General features: G+C 40.4%; 1 long non-coding RNA gene across 13 annotated transcripts in view; it reads right to left on the reverse strand.

Moving 5' to 3' along the window:
- Positions 1–3,426: 3,426 nt before the first annotated feature.
- LOC140195099 (uncharacterized) overlaps positions 3,427–13,996 on the reverse strand; it is a 58,162-nt gene continuing 47,592 nt past the window's right edge. For 10 of the 13 annotated variants that reach the window (XR_011885357.1, XR_011885366.1, XR_011885356.1 and 7 more), the window contains 2 exons: positions 13,244–13,429; positions 3,427–3,900 (listed from right to left, as the gene is read on the reverse strand). This is a non-coding gene — a long non-coding RNA (uncharacterized lncRNA). The remainder of the gene's footprint in view (positions 3,901–13,243; positions 13,430–13,996) is intronic. The other 3 variants (XR_011885365.1, XR_011885361.1, XR_011885359.1) reach the window with 2 other exon arrangements.

The following is a 13,996-nucleotide window of genomic DNA, read 5'->3' on the forward strand; positions in this document are numbered from 1 at the left end:
GGAATGAAAGTGAGCATGAAGAAAATTGTAGCATCGAGATGGAAAGAGCATGTCAAGCAACAAAAATAAATAGACTGCACAGTAAAGAAGCTAAAAAGTCAAGTTGCAGTTTGGAAAAAACCTCTAATTTGCATCCTGTTGATGAAAAATCTGATAATGATGAATATTGCACAGGACTGGCTAGCCTTGAGATTTACCATGTGAAAGCTAACAATAGACAAACAGTATGACTTACACCAGAAGTGAATAGCAAATTAATTAAAATAAAATTAGACAGTGGTTCAGCTGTTTCATAAAATGAGGTTGAATTACATTTCAAAGATATTCAACTGAAGCCTACAGATATCCAACTAAGAACTTATAATGGAGAAAAGAAAATTCTTGTGGGAATGACATTTGTAACAGTGAAACAGGAGAACCGACAAGCCACATTGGGCTTGTATGTGGTCAAAACAGGTGACCAGCATTATGGGATATGATTGGATGAGACAACTGCAATTTGATTGGAGATCCATCCACCATTTGCATGCTACATTCCCTGCGATAGAGTCAACTGAAAGCAAATTAAGAAAGGTACTGGATGATGCCACAACTGTCTCCATGCTGTACAACATGAACTGATCCTCAATAGAGGGCATAGCGGTGTTGGTCCCAACCCCTGTGCTTCTGGTTGGAAAGCATATTGGACCAAGAAAGGGCTCAGAGGGATCGTGAAAATAATGAAAACAGTGATCCAACTACAACAGTTTTTGTAGGTAACATATCTGTTAATGTTAATCAGGCAGTTACTTGTGAAATGTGCTTGGTTTTAAGCTAGAAAAGAGTTCAAGGAGATTCAGGAAAGTTGCAATCATTCAGCTTTTGTAAGTATAAAGAACCAAAATCTGCCCCATGTGCATTATGGTTATTGCATGCACTTCAACTGGGAGACAAAAAGCTGCTTGCAAAAGTTGATGCAAAGACCAAAGCCGAGCTGGATGAATGGAAGGTCAAAAAGAAAGCAGTCAACGAAGGTATGAAAACAGAAGATTCATCAGGTGATGCTTTTCTTTTCTTTCTTGGTTTCATGGCTACCCAGAGAACTGAAGAATTTCAGCATTGTATGCTTTGATAATAAAATGAATCTTTGAACCTTTGATGATGTTGTGGATGAGGAAACCCAGAGGAGCAATCAGATCATAAAGGGACCAACAGAAGGATTAATAAGAGAATACTCCAGTGAGCTAAATGCACCTTCCCAAGATCAAGATGCGCATCCTAGAAAGAATGAGAAAGAGAAAGGTGTGAAAGAGAGAAGGAACGTGAGAAAGAAAGAAGTAGATCTAGATTGAAAATGAGAAAAAAGGTGTCCAGAGCTGTCAGAACCACTTCTTGCAGTCTCAGAGTCAACTCCTACAACCACCATGGAAGGAGCCCCAGAACCTGAGATTGTTTCATTGCCACAAGTTTCTTCTGTCAAGCAGAGTGAATCCCCTGTAGGGGAAGACGTTAACCCACAAGAGTAAGAATTTCTCCACAGTGATTAAATCTTTAGGCCTGAATGGGGCAATTTAAAGTATACTATGCTGTGGATATCTAAACATTAGCTGTATTATATAGAATACACTGTATATAATTTGAGATGCATTCTATTTTGAGTTGGAGTTTATAGATAAGCAGGGAGCAGTGTTGTGTATTTAATACTTCAGTAATATTTAAGTAATATTGTAAGTATATTGTTGCATATGTCATGATGTTACCACGTGATACGTACATGCCTCACTTAAAGTAAACATGAACTAAGACTCGCATCTCTTGGGCTCCTGCCTTTTCCCTTTCAAATTAGTTTAATGTTTTGGATTTACAAAACTTAACAATATTCCCATCCAAACTCATCATCGAGCTTCAAGGCTTAGGCATCTGTACCTCCCTCTGCAACGTGATACTTAACTTCCTCATCAGCAGACCTCAATCAGTGAGGATTGGTAACAACATCTCTTCCTCGCTGACCATCAACACAGGTGCATCCCTGCTCTACTCTCTGTACAAACATAACTGTGTGACGAAGCCATCTTCGTATTCATCAACACACTCCTGTTGTTGGATGAATCACAGGTGACAATGAGGCAGACTACCAGGGTGAGGTAGGACACCTGCTTGAGTGGTCTGTAACTACAACCTCTTACTTAACGTCAGTAAAACTAAGGGTGACCTTATTCAGAGCTGTTTGTGCACAACAGGAGCAGGAAGGTAAATATGCTGCAGTCTACATTGGGGGCAATAAGTGGTGGAGTGAGACAGCAGCTTTAAACTAATGGATATTAATGTATCAGTGTCAATCAGGCTTTAAATGATCTGAGCAATGGGATCAACATGCACGAAAAAGCACACCCTAACGCCTTCACCATCGTTTTGGGAAATTTTAACCAGGCCAGTCTGAAAAGAGATCTAAGCAATTACCATCATCAGATCACTTGCAATACCAAAGGAAACAACACAGTAGACCATTGCTACACCACCAACAAAAATGCCTACCGTGCTATTCCACGCCCCCACTTCAGGAGGTCTGATCACCTAGCTCAATGAATATAGGCAGAGACTGGAGACTGCAGCACCAGTAGTGAGGACAAAGAAGGTATTGGCAAGGGAAGCACAGGAGTGCCTACAGGACTGCTTTGAATCGGTGGACTAGACAGTATTCAGGGATTCAACTTCGAACCTGGATGAGTAAACTGCAGTTGTTACCAACTTCATTAAAACCTGTGTGGATGAGTGTGTGTCTACAAAGACTTACTGTACATTCCCAAACCAAAAGCCGTGGATGAACCAGGAGGTATGTTGTCTGCTGAAGGCTAGATCTGTGGCATTCAAGTCTGGCAACCCAGGCCTGTACCAGAAAACCAGGTATGATTTGTGGAGAGCTATTTCAAGGGTAAAGAGACATTTTCGAATGAGTTGGAGGCGATATCGGATGCACAGCAACTCTGGCAGGGTTTGCAAGACATGACTTTCTACAAGGTGAAACCCAATAGCATGAGTGGAGGCGATGCTTCACTACCAGATGAACTCAACACCTTCTATGCACGCTTTGAAAGGGAGAACACAACTACAGCTGTGAAGATCCCTGCTGCACCTGTGAGCCTGTGATCTCTGTCTCAGAGGCCAATGTTAGGCTGTCTTTAAAGAGAGTGAACCCTCACAAGGTGGAAAGTCCCGATGGAGTACCTGGTAAGGCTCTGAAAACCTGTGCCAACCAACCAGATGGTGTATTCAAGGACATTTTCAACCTCTCACTGCTGTGGGTGGAAGTTCCCACTTGCTTCATAAAGGCAACAGTTATACCAATGCCTAACAAGAATAATGTGGGCTGCCTTAATGACTATCACCCGGTAGCACTCATATCTACTGTCACGTGATCGGCGAAAATGAATTATGAATTGAGGCAGGTTTTATAAAAACAAACAAACATTTATTTAAACTCTGCTCAATAACAGCGAGAAGTATTCAAACGACTAACATAGCCGGAAGTTAACTGCTATACGGCAACTCTGGAACAGTTCTTAAAGTGGTAAATTCAAACCCAGTCTTAAAATGGTAAATTCGAAAGTCCAAGTGATTTACACAGTCAATAAGGAGAGACTTCTCTGGAAATGGATTTCTTCGAAGATGTGATGTTATTGCTGATTCTCCAAAGCACTCACGACGAAGGAAATAATACAGCTTAAAGGAACTGATCTTTTCCTGGCGAGGAGACACTGCACAACTTCCCCGCTCTTGCAGGATTTATCTCAGGTACAGGTCACCACTTTATGAACGCATCCTCAATAAGGTCGATCTTTTATGAAGCCGCCGAATGACTCCAACTTTATTCCGATCCTTCAGGTTCCTGTCCTTTAATAAAGTCTTCACTCTCCAATACTACTGAAAAGGAAAATCAAAGATTTACCAACAAAGCTGGCAGCGATTTGTGAAACTGCCGGCACAACGATTTTACCTTACAATAGAAAGTAAAACTCCGTTTTAAAATGAAACTGCATCATAAAACGAATATGCAGCAATATGGAGTAACTGATGAACTAACACAAAACTGAACTGAAAAACTAACTGCGTCACACCAGGGGTTTCCTTTATATACCCGTTGAGAACAGGTCATCATGTGACCTCACACTGGCAGGAAAATTACAGCATTGACCTCTGCAAGACCATTACATCATGCTTATAAGACCGTCACAAGATACCCACGGGGTATGTAACACCTCCCTCCAAAAAAAGAAAATTTAGGTCTTTTAGGAGGAAACTTTTTAACAACTATTTACACAAAAAAGTACAAATGTATAAAATCTACAACATACATGATATACATAGTATTATCATACAGCATCTTGCAAACTAATATACAGTAGGAGTGTTACAAATGTTAAAATACCACTCCATTAAAAAAATTTACATTGTACATTTAACATCTAGGTAGACAGTTAGCGATCACATTCTCTTTACCTTTAATATGAGTTATCAAAATATTATACTCCTGTAACATCAAACTCCAATTTAGTAATCTTCTATTTTTGTTTTTCATTTTACTCAAAAACACTAACGGAATATCATCGGTATAAACTACGAGTGGTTTCTGAGTAGTACCAACACACATTTCAAAATGTTGCAAAGCCAAAACAAGAGATAATAATTCCTTTTCTATAGTTGAATAATTTCTTTGATGGACATTAAATTTCTTAGAAAAGTAAGCTACCCGACGATCAATTTCATCACCCTCATCCCTTTGAAGTAACACTGCCCCTGCAGCTTCATCACTAGCGTCTACAGCTAACGAAAATGTTTTTTTCAAAGCCAGGGGATCTGAGCACAGGTTGATGACATAGTGTAGTTCTCAATTTATCAAAGGCCTCTTGAGAAGGCTCTGTCCAAACAAACTTTTTTTTTCAAGAGGTTAGTTAATGGAAGAGCAATGTTAGCAAACTTCTTACAAAACTTACGGTGATATCCTACCATTCCCAAGAATCTTCTGAGAATTTTTTTTTCCAGTCGGAGTGGGTACCTCTAAAATTGCCTGAACTTTTGCCTGAACAGGAGCTAATTTTCTTTGACCCACAATATAACCAAGGTATGTCACCGTGGCATGACCAAATTCACTTTTAGCTAAGTTAATAGTTAAGTTAGCCTTTGAAAGTATTTCAAATAGTTTCTCCACTGCAGTAATATGAGCTTTCCAAGTATCATTTCCTGTAACCAAATCATCAATTTAGGCGTCTATATCTTTTAACCCATGAATCACAGTATTAATCATCTGCTGGAAAGTACCTGGTGCATTCTTCATCCCAAAGGGAAGAACATTATGTTCATACAACCCGGATGGGGTTACAAATGCAGAAATCTCTCTACCTCTATCTGTCAATGGAACACACCAATAACCTTTTAACAGATCAATCTTTGTAAGGAACTTTGCTTGTCCAACTTTGTCCACACAATCATCTTCCCTAGGGATCGGATATTCATCAGTTTTTGTCACAGCATTTACCTTCCTGTAATCTGTACAAAACCGAATACTATTGTCTGGCTTAGGCACCATAACATACAGTGAACTCCAATTCGAATTAGAAGGTCTAATAATATTATTCTCTAACATAGGCTTAATTTCTTGTTCAGCAAGTTCACATTTTTCCCTGGTCATCCGACATGGATGATGTTTTATGGGTTTGGCATCTCCAACATCTACATCATGTGAAGCTACTGCAGTTCTTTTAGGAGTGTCTAGAAATAAATCTCTATATTTAAAAATTAACTGATTCATCTGCTCTCTCGGCTCTGGCTGTAAATGAGTTAATTTCTCATCAATATTTTCCAGAATTGTTGAGTTTGGTAATCTGGCAGAAATAATTTTGGATTTAAAATGAGTTTCAGATGAATCATCCATTGAGTTCCCAATGGGATCAGATTCATTATTATTCAAGTCTTCATTTTCCCCTGAGCCAATTTTAAATTTTCCTTGGCTAAGCTACAAGCTTTATGTCATCTTTCTTTAAATTTTAAAACAAAATCAAATCAAAGGCATCTGTTAGTCTTGCGAGACCATGGATCTGCGCCTGGAAAGTCTTCACTCTCCAGGCTGCAGGCCTGGGCAAGGTTGTATGGAAGACCAGCAGTTGCCCATGCTACAAGTCTCCCTTCTCCATGACACTGATGTTGTCCAAGGGAAGGGCATTAGGACCCATACAGCTTGGCACCAGTGTCATCGCAGAGCAAAGTGTGATTAAGTGCCTTGCTCAAGGACACAACACATTGCCTCCGCTGGGGCTCGAACTCACAACCTTCAGGTCGCTAGTCCAATGCCTTAACCACTTGGCTACGTGCAGGGAAACATAATCCAACAAATTAGTGTGTACCTCTTTATTAATTCACTGCTCTTTCAACAAGGCCAAAGGTCCTCGAACTCTATGCCCAAACACAAGTTCAAAAGGACTAAAACCTAATGATTCCTGCACTGCCTCCCGTACTGAAAAAAGTAGTAAATGTAAGCCCTCATCCCAGTCATTTTCATTTTCCACACAATACATCCTAATCATAGTTTTGAGGGTAGAATGGAACCTCTCCAAGGCTCCTTGCGATTCTGGATGATATGCAGAGGAGGTAATCTGTTTTGCTCCTAGTTTATAAACTTTCTGCTGAAACAATCCAGACATAAAATTACTACCTTGATCAGATTGTATTTCCTTAGGTAAGTCAAAATAAGTAAAGAATTTTATAAGAGCCTTTATTACAGTTTTAGCTGTTATATTCCTGAGTGATATGGCCTCTAGAAACCTAGACGCTGTGTACATGATGGTCAGCAAATACTGATGTCCAGTTTTAGTTTTTGGCTATGGGCATACACAATCTATAATAATTTTGGAAAATGGCTCACCAAATGCTGGAATAGGTTGCAGTGGGGCCACTGGAGTAACTTGATTAGGTTTACCTACAACTTATAACCGTATAACAATTGCAGCATGGAAACAGGCCATCTCGGCACTTCTAGTCTGTGCCAAACTCTTACTCTCACCTAGTCCCACTGACCTGCACTCAGCCCATAACCCTCCATTCCTTTCCTGTCCATATATCTATCCAATTCAACTTTAAATGGCAACATTGAACCTGCCTCAACCACTTCTGCTGGAAGCTCGTTCCACACAGTCACCACTCTCTGAGTAAAGAGAAGTTCCCCCTCATGTTACCCCTAAACTTTTGCCCTTTAGCTCTCAACTCATGTCCTCTTGTTTGAATCTCCCCTACTCTCAATGAAAAAAGCCTATCCACGTCAACTCAATCTATCCCCCTCATAATTTTAAATACCTCTATCAAGTCCCCCTTCAACCTTCTACCCTCCAAACAATAAAGACCTAACTTGGTCAACCTTTCTTTGTAACTTAGGAGATGAAACCCAGGCAACATTTTAGTAAATCTCCTCTGTACTCTCTCAATTTTATTGACATCTTTCCTATAATTCGGTGACCAGAATTGTACACAATACTCCAAATTTGGCCTCACCAATGCCTTATATAATTTCAACATTACATCCCAACTCCTATACTCAATGCTCTGATTTATAAAAGCCAGCATACCAAAAGCTTTCTTCACCACACTATCCACATGAGATTCCACCTTTAGGGAACTATGCACCATTATTCCTAGATCCCTCTGTTCTACTGCATTCTTCAATGCCCTACCATTTACCATGTATGTGCTATTTTGATTAGTCCTACCAAAATGTAGCACCTCACACTTTTCAGCATTAAACTCCATCTGCCATCTTTCAGCCCACTCTTCTAACTGGCCTAAATCTCTCTGCAAGCTTTGAAAACCCATTTCATTATCCACAACACCACCTATCTTAGTATCATCTACATGTTTACTAATCCAATTTACCACCCCATAATCCAGATGATTAATATATATGACAAACAACATTGGACCCAGTACAGATCCCTGGAGCACACCACTAGCCACTGGCCTCCAATCTGACAAACAGTTATCCACCACTACTGTCTGGCGTCTCCCATCCAGCCACTGCTGAATCCATTTTACTACTTCAATATTAATGCCTAATGATTGAACCTTCCTAACTAACCTTCTGTGTGGAACCTTGTCAAAGGACTTACTGAAGTCCATATAGACAACATCCACCGCTTTACCCTCGTCAACTTTCCTAGTAACCTCATCAAAAAATTCAATAAGATATGTCAAACATGACCTTCCACGCACAAATCCATGTTGACTGTTCCTAATCAGACCCTGTCTATCCAGATAATTATATATACCATCTCTAAGAATACTTTCCGTCAATTTACCCACCACTGACGTCAAACTCACAGGTTGATGCTAGGTTTACTCTTAGAACCCTTTTTAAACAATGGAACAACATGAGCAATACGCCAATCCTCCAGCACCATCCCCGTTTCTAATGACATTTGAAATATTTCTGCCAGAGCCCCTGCTATTTCCACATTAACTTCCCTCAAGGTCCTAGGGAATATCTTGTCCGGACCCGGAGACTTATCCACTTTTATATTCCTTAAAAGCACCAGTAATTCCTATTCTTTAATTATCATACTTTCCATAACTACCCTTCTTGTTTCCTTCACCTTACACAATTCAATATCCTTCTCTTTAGTGAAAACCGAAGAAAAGAAATTGTTCAAAATCTCCCCCATCTCTTTTGGTTCCACACATAGCTGTCCATTCTGATCCTCTAAGGGACCAATTTTATCCCTCGCTATCCTTTTGCTATTAATATAACTGTAGAAACCCTCTGGATTTATTTTCACCTTACTTGCCAAAGCAATCTCATATCTTCTTTTAGCTTTTCTAATTTCTTTCTTAAGATTCTTTTTACATTCTTTATATTCCTCGAGCACCTCATTTACTCCTTTTACAGAATGGGCTTTCCAGTCAATGTGTGGAAAATTAAAATCTCCCACAATCACAACCTTGTGCTTATTACAAATATCTGTTATCTCCTTACAAATTTGCAACTCCAATTCTCATTCCCCATTAGGTGGTCTATAATACACACCTATAAGCATCACTACACCTTTCCCATTCCTCAATTCCACCCAAATAGCCCCCCTAGACGAGTCCACTAATCTATCCTGCCAGAGCACCACTGTTATATTTTCTCTGACAAGCAAATCAACACCTCCCCCTCTTGCCCCTCCTATTCTATCACACCTGAAGCAACAAAATCCAGGAATGTTTAGTTGCCAATCACACCCCTCCTGCAACCATGTTTCACTAATAGCTACAACATCATATTTCCAGGTATCAATCCATGCTCTAAGCTCATCCACCTTTCTTACAATGCTCCTAGCGTTAAAACAGATGCATCTAAGAAACTCTCCACCTCTTACTCTCTGTTTATCTTTAATGGAATAGACAACTTTGTTATCTTTTTCTTCCTTCTCCAAGGATCCTAGGTCCCCTACATCTTTGGTACATCCTTGGTCCCCCTAGAATTCAAGTGTAACCCGTCCTTTTTGTACTGGTCACACCTGCGCCAAAAGAGGTCCCAATGATCCAAAAACTTAAATCCCTGCTCCCTGCTCCAATTCCTCAGCCACACATTTATCCTCCACCTCATTGCATTCCTACTCTCACTGTTGCGTGGCACAGGCAGTAATCCTGAGATTACTACCTTTGCAGTCCTTCTTCTCAACTTCCTTCCTAACTCCCTATATTCTCCTTTCAGGACCTCTTCTCTTTTCCTACCTATATCATTGGTACCTATATGTACCATGACCTCTGGCTCCTCTCCCTCCCACTTCAGGATATCTTGGATGCGATCAGAAACATCCCGGACCCTGGCACCAGGGAGGCAAACTACCATCCGGGTCTCCTGACTGCGTCTACAGAATTGCCTATCTGACCCCCTAACTATCGAGTCCCCTATTACTACTGCCCTCCTCTTCCTTTCACTACCCTTCTGAGCTACAGGGCCGGACTCTGTGCCGGAGGCACGGCCATTGTTGCTTCCCCCGGGTAAGCTGTCCCCCCCAACAGTACTCAAACAGGAGTACTTATTGTCAAGGGGCACAACCACTGGGGTACTCTCTAGTACCTGACCCTTCCCCTTCCCCCTCCTAACCGTGACCCACTTGTCTGCCTCCCGTGGCCCCGCTGTGACCACCTACCTGTAACTCCTCTCTATCAACTCCTTACTCTCCCTGACCAGACGAAGGTCATCGAGCTGCAGCTCCAGTTCCCTAACACAGTCCCTTAGGAGCTGCATCTCGATGCACCTGGTGCAGACGTGGACGTCCGGGAAGCTGGGGGACTCCGGGACCTCCCACATCCGACACCGAGAACAACAAGCTGCCCTCACACTCATACCTCCCCCTCTCCTCAAATACCAGGAAAAAATGAAAACCAAACCTTCTTCGCCTCGCCTGTTTCCACCTAAGCCCAGTGAGCCAAAGCCTTTAGGCCTTCACTCTGTTCCCGGCTCACTCTGCAGCACGCAAACAACGCTGCCTGCTGTATAAGGCTGTGTTCCCTTTTAAATCTTCCTGCTTCACTACCCGACATCACACGCCTGCGCAGTCCCACCTCTCTGAACTCCGATGAAAAAAAACAGAAAATTCAAAATGGCTTCCGCCGCACTCCCGCTCCGATTCACAGACTTCCTTCTCCGAATTTGACAAGTATGACATGTTCTGCAAAATGTCGCTACATCTTTTCTTAAACTGGACCAGTAAAAATGTTTAAAAATCTTGTTCATAGTTTTCTTTGCACCTTGATGGCCACCCAAAGGCATACTACGAGCCATAGTTAAAATCTGATTTTGATACACTTTAGGAACTACTACCTGGTGATTAACTTCCCATTCCTCAATTGCAGGAATTGTAGGTGATCTCCACTTCCTCATTAATACTCCCTTCTCAAAATACTATCCTACTGGCTCCTTCTCAATTTCACTATCTGGAAGAACTTGGTCCTTTAATTTGATAATCTCAGGGTCTCTACTCTGCTCTGCTATCATCTCCTTCCGAGATAAAGACAAATCTTCATGGTCAGACTTACTACAATAATCTTGTTCAAACAATGAAGGTAAGAAAGTTTCTGACACATCCTCGAAATTTGAATCCCAAGTTGAACAGTCATGGGTAACAGACCCATCCTGCACATCAATCTTTTTAGCCATAGCTCAGGTTACAACACAGGAAGAATCTGTGTTAGAATCCACCTGTCGCTCCTCAGATTATGGGCTCTACTGTCAAATGCACTTCAGGAAAAACTTGTTCATCTGCTAAGTCATTCCCGAACAACAGAGAAACACCATTCACGGATAAACTGGGTTGTAGTCCTACTTTAACAGGCCCTGTAACTAACCCTGACCTTAAATTTACTTTATGCAGATGTACCGGCATAAGGGCACTCCCAACTCCTTGTATATAGTTTACCTCACCAGAGTCAGACTCATCACTAAACTTTAGAACACTGTCTAATATAAGTCATTGAGAAGCTTCAGTATCCCTGAGTATTTTTATTGGCACAGGAGTGGATCCCTCTTGCAAGGATACAAATCCCTCTGCTATAAAATGTTCATATCCCCTCTTAACTTGGTCAGACTCTAACAAAACTTTATTTGTATTTATCAAACTCTGTGGATTTACAGGTGTTTCAATATGCTGCACACAAGCATCTAGGACTGCTTCCTTCTCCTTTTTCAATCGAAAACAGTTAGCTATTACACATCCAGGTTTCTTACAATAATTACAAATAGGACCAAAGTGTCTTTCCTTCACGTCTCCCTTCATCCTTACCTTTCTCACTAATTTCAGATTTAATTTCTGGTTTACCTTGACTCTCTGTGCTATTTTTCCTTTTAAAAGTTCTACCTGGAGAAAATTTACTCTTATGAATTAAAGCATACTCATCAGCTAATTTAGTAGACTCCTGCAATGTAGCAGTGTCCCTCTCACTTAAGTATGTCCTTACTTCAACAGGAATGCTCCTTTTAAATTCCTCCAATAAAATCAACTCTTTTAATTTATTATACTCCCAATTCACATTTTTAGAGGAAACCTATCTCTCAAAACACACAGACTTCTTGTAGGCAAATTCCACATTAGTTTTTTCCACAGATATCTTCAAATTTCTGAATCTCTCTCCATAAGCTTCTGGAACCAGTTCATATGCTTTCAATATATGTTGCTTCACAATATCATAATCAAGTGCTTGTTCATCAGTTAAAGCTATATAAACTTGTTGTGCCTTACCTCTCATTATACTTTGTGACATCACTGGCCATTGATCTTTCGGCCACCCTAAACTCAGAGCAATAATTTCAAAATGTTGGAAATATTTGTCCACTTCTGTTTCATTAAATGGAGGAGCTAAATAATTTCTCGACTAGCAACAAACTGTTTCCTAGAACCAGACGACTGATTTTCCATCCTTAATTTCTCCATCTCTAGCTCAAACTCCCTCTTTCTATATGCTTCTCTTTCTTCAAATTCCCTCTGTTTATTTGCAGCTTCCATTAAAATTGCTCTAACTTTATCTGTTCGATATGTTACTGCATCTTCAGTTTACTCATTGGAAACATATCTAACACATCTTCATCAAACTTTCCCGAACTTATATAGTGATCCGCGATTTTTCTCTGAATTATGGGCTTTGTTGTAACCTTCGTAATTCCTTTAAGATCCAACCTTCTAGCAATCTTGGATACATCACCCTTTTTTGCCTTCGTTAATAACTCCGGATCTGGCAATTCCATAAAGTCGTCAATATTCATTGCTGCCGATTACCACCCACAGACCAATCAAACAAAAAAATTGGGTAATTCACCTTTTCCAAATCAGATTGTTAATTAAACAAGCACTTAAGCTCAAAATCAGAACAATCCCAGACAAGCCCCTAATTTATGTCACATGAACGGCAACAATATATTATGAATTGAGGCAAGTTTTATAAAAACAAACATTTATTTAAACTCTGCTCAATAATAGCAAAAAGTATTCAAACAACTCACATAACCGGAAGTTAACTGCTATACGGCAACTCTGGAACAGTTCTTAAAAGGGTAAATGCGAAAACAGTTCTTAAAGTGGTAAATTCAAACCCAGTCTTAAAATGGTAAATTCGAAAGTCCACATGTTTTACACAGTCAATAAGGAGAGACTTCTCTGGAAATGGATTTCTTCGAAGATGTGACATTACTGCTGATTCTCCAAAGCATTCACGATGAAGGAAATAATACAAAGGAACTGACCTTTTCCTGGCGAGGAGACACTGCACAACTTCCCCGCTCTTGCAGGATTTATCTCAGATACAGGTCACCACTTTATGAACGCATCCTCAATAAGGTCGATCCTTTATGAAGCCGCCGAACGACTCCAACTTTATTCCGATCCTTCAGGTTCCTGTCCTTTAATAAAGTCTTCACTCTCCAATACTACTGAAAAGGTAAATCAGAGATATACCAACAAAGCTGGCAGTGATTTGTGAAACTGCCGGCACAACGATTTTACCTTACAATAGAAAGTAAAACTCCGTTTTAAAACGAAACTGCATCATAAAACGAATATGCAGCAATATGGAGTAACTGATGAACTAACACAAAACTGAACTGAAAAACTAACCGCATCACACTAGGGGTCTCCTTTATATACCTGTTGAGAACAGGTAATCATGTGACCTCACACTGGCGGGAAAATTACATCATGTGACCTCCGCAAGACCATTACATCATGCTCATAAGACAGTCACAAGATATCCACGGGGTGTGTAACACTGCAGTGATAAAATGCTTTGAGAGTTTGAACTCCTGCCTCAGCAAGGACCTGGACCCATTGCAATTTTCCTATTGCTACAATAGGTCAATGGCAGATGCAACCTGAATGGCTCTGCACATGTTTTTAGACCACCTGGACAACAAAAGCACCAACAAAGCTCTAATCATCATTACTGTTCAGCAACTCTATGATAACTCCGATCATTTTGCTGTAAAATGGAATTTGTTTTT

Source organism: Mobula birostris, chromosome 3 (genome assembly GCF_030028105.1).
Source record: "Mobula birostris isolate sMobBir1 chromosome 3, sMobBir1.hap1, whole genome shotgun sequence".
Classification (NCBI taxonomy): Eukaryota; Metazoa; Chordata; class Chondrichthyes; order Myliobatiformes; family Myliobatidae; genus Mobula; species Mobula birostris.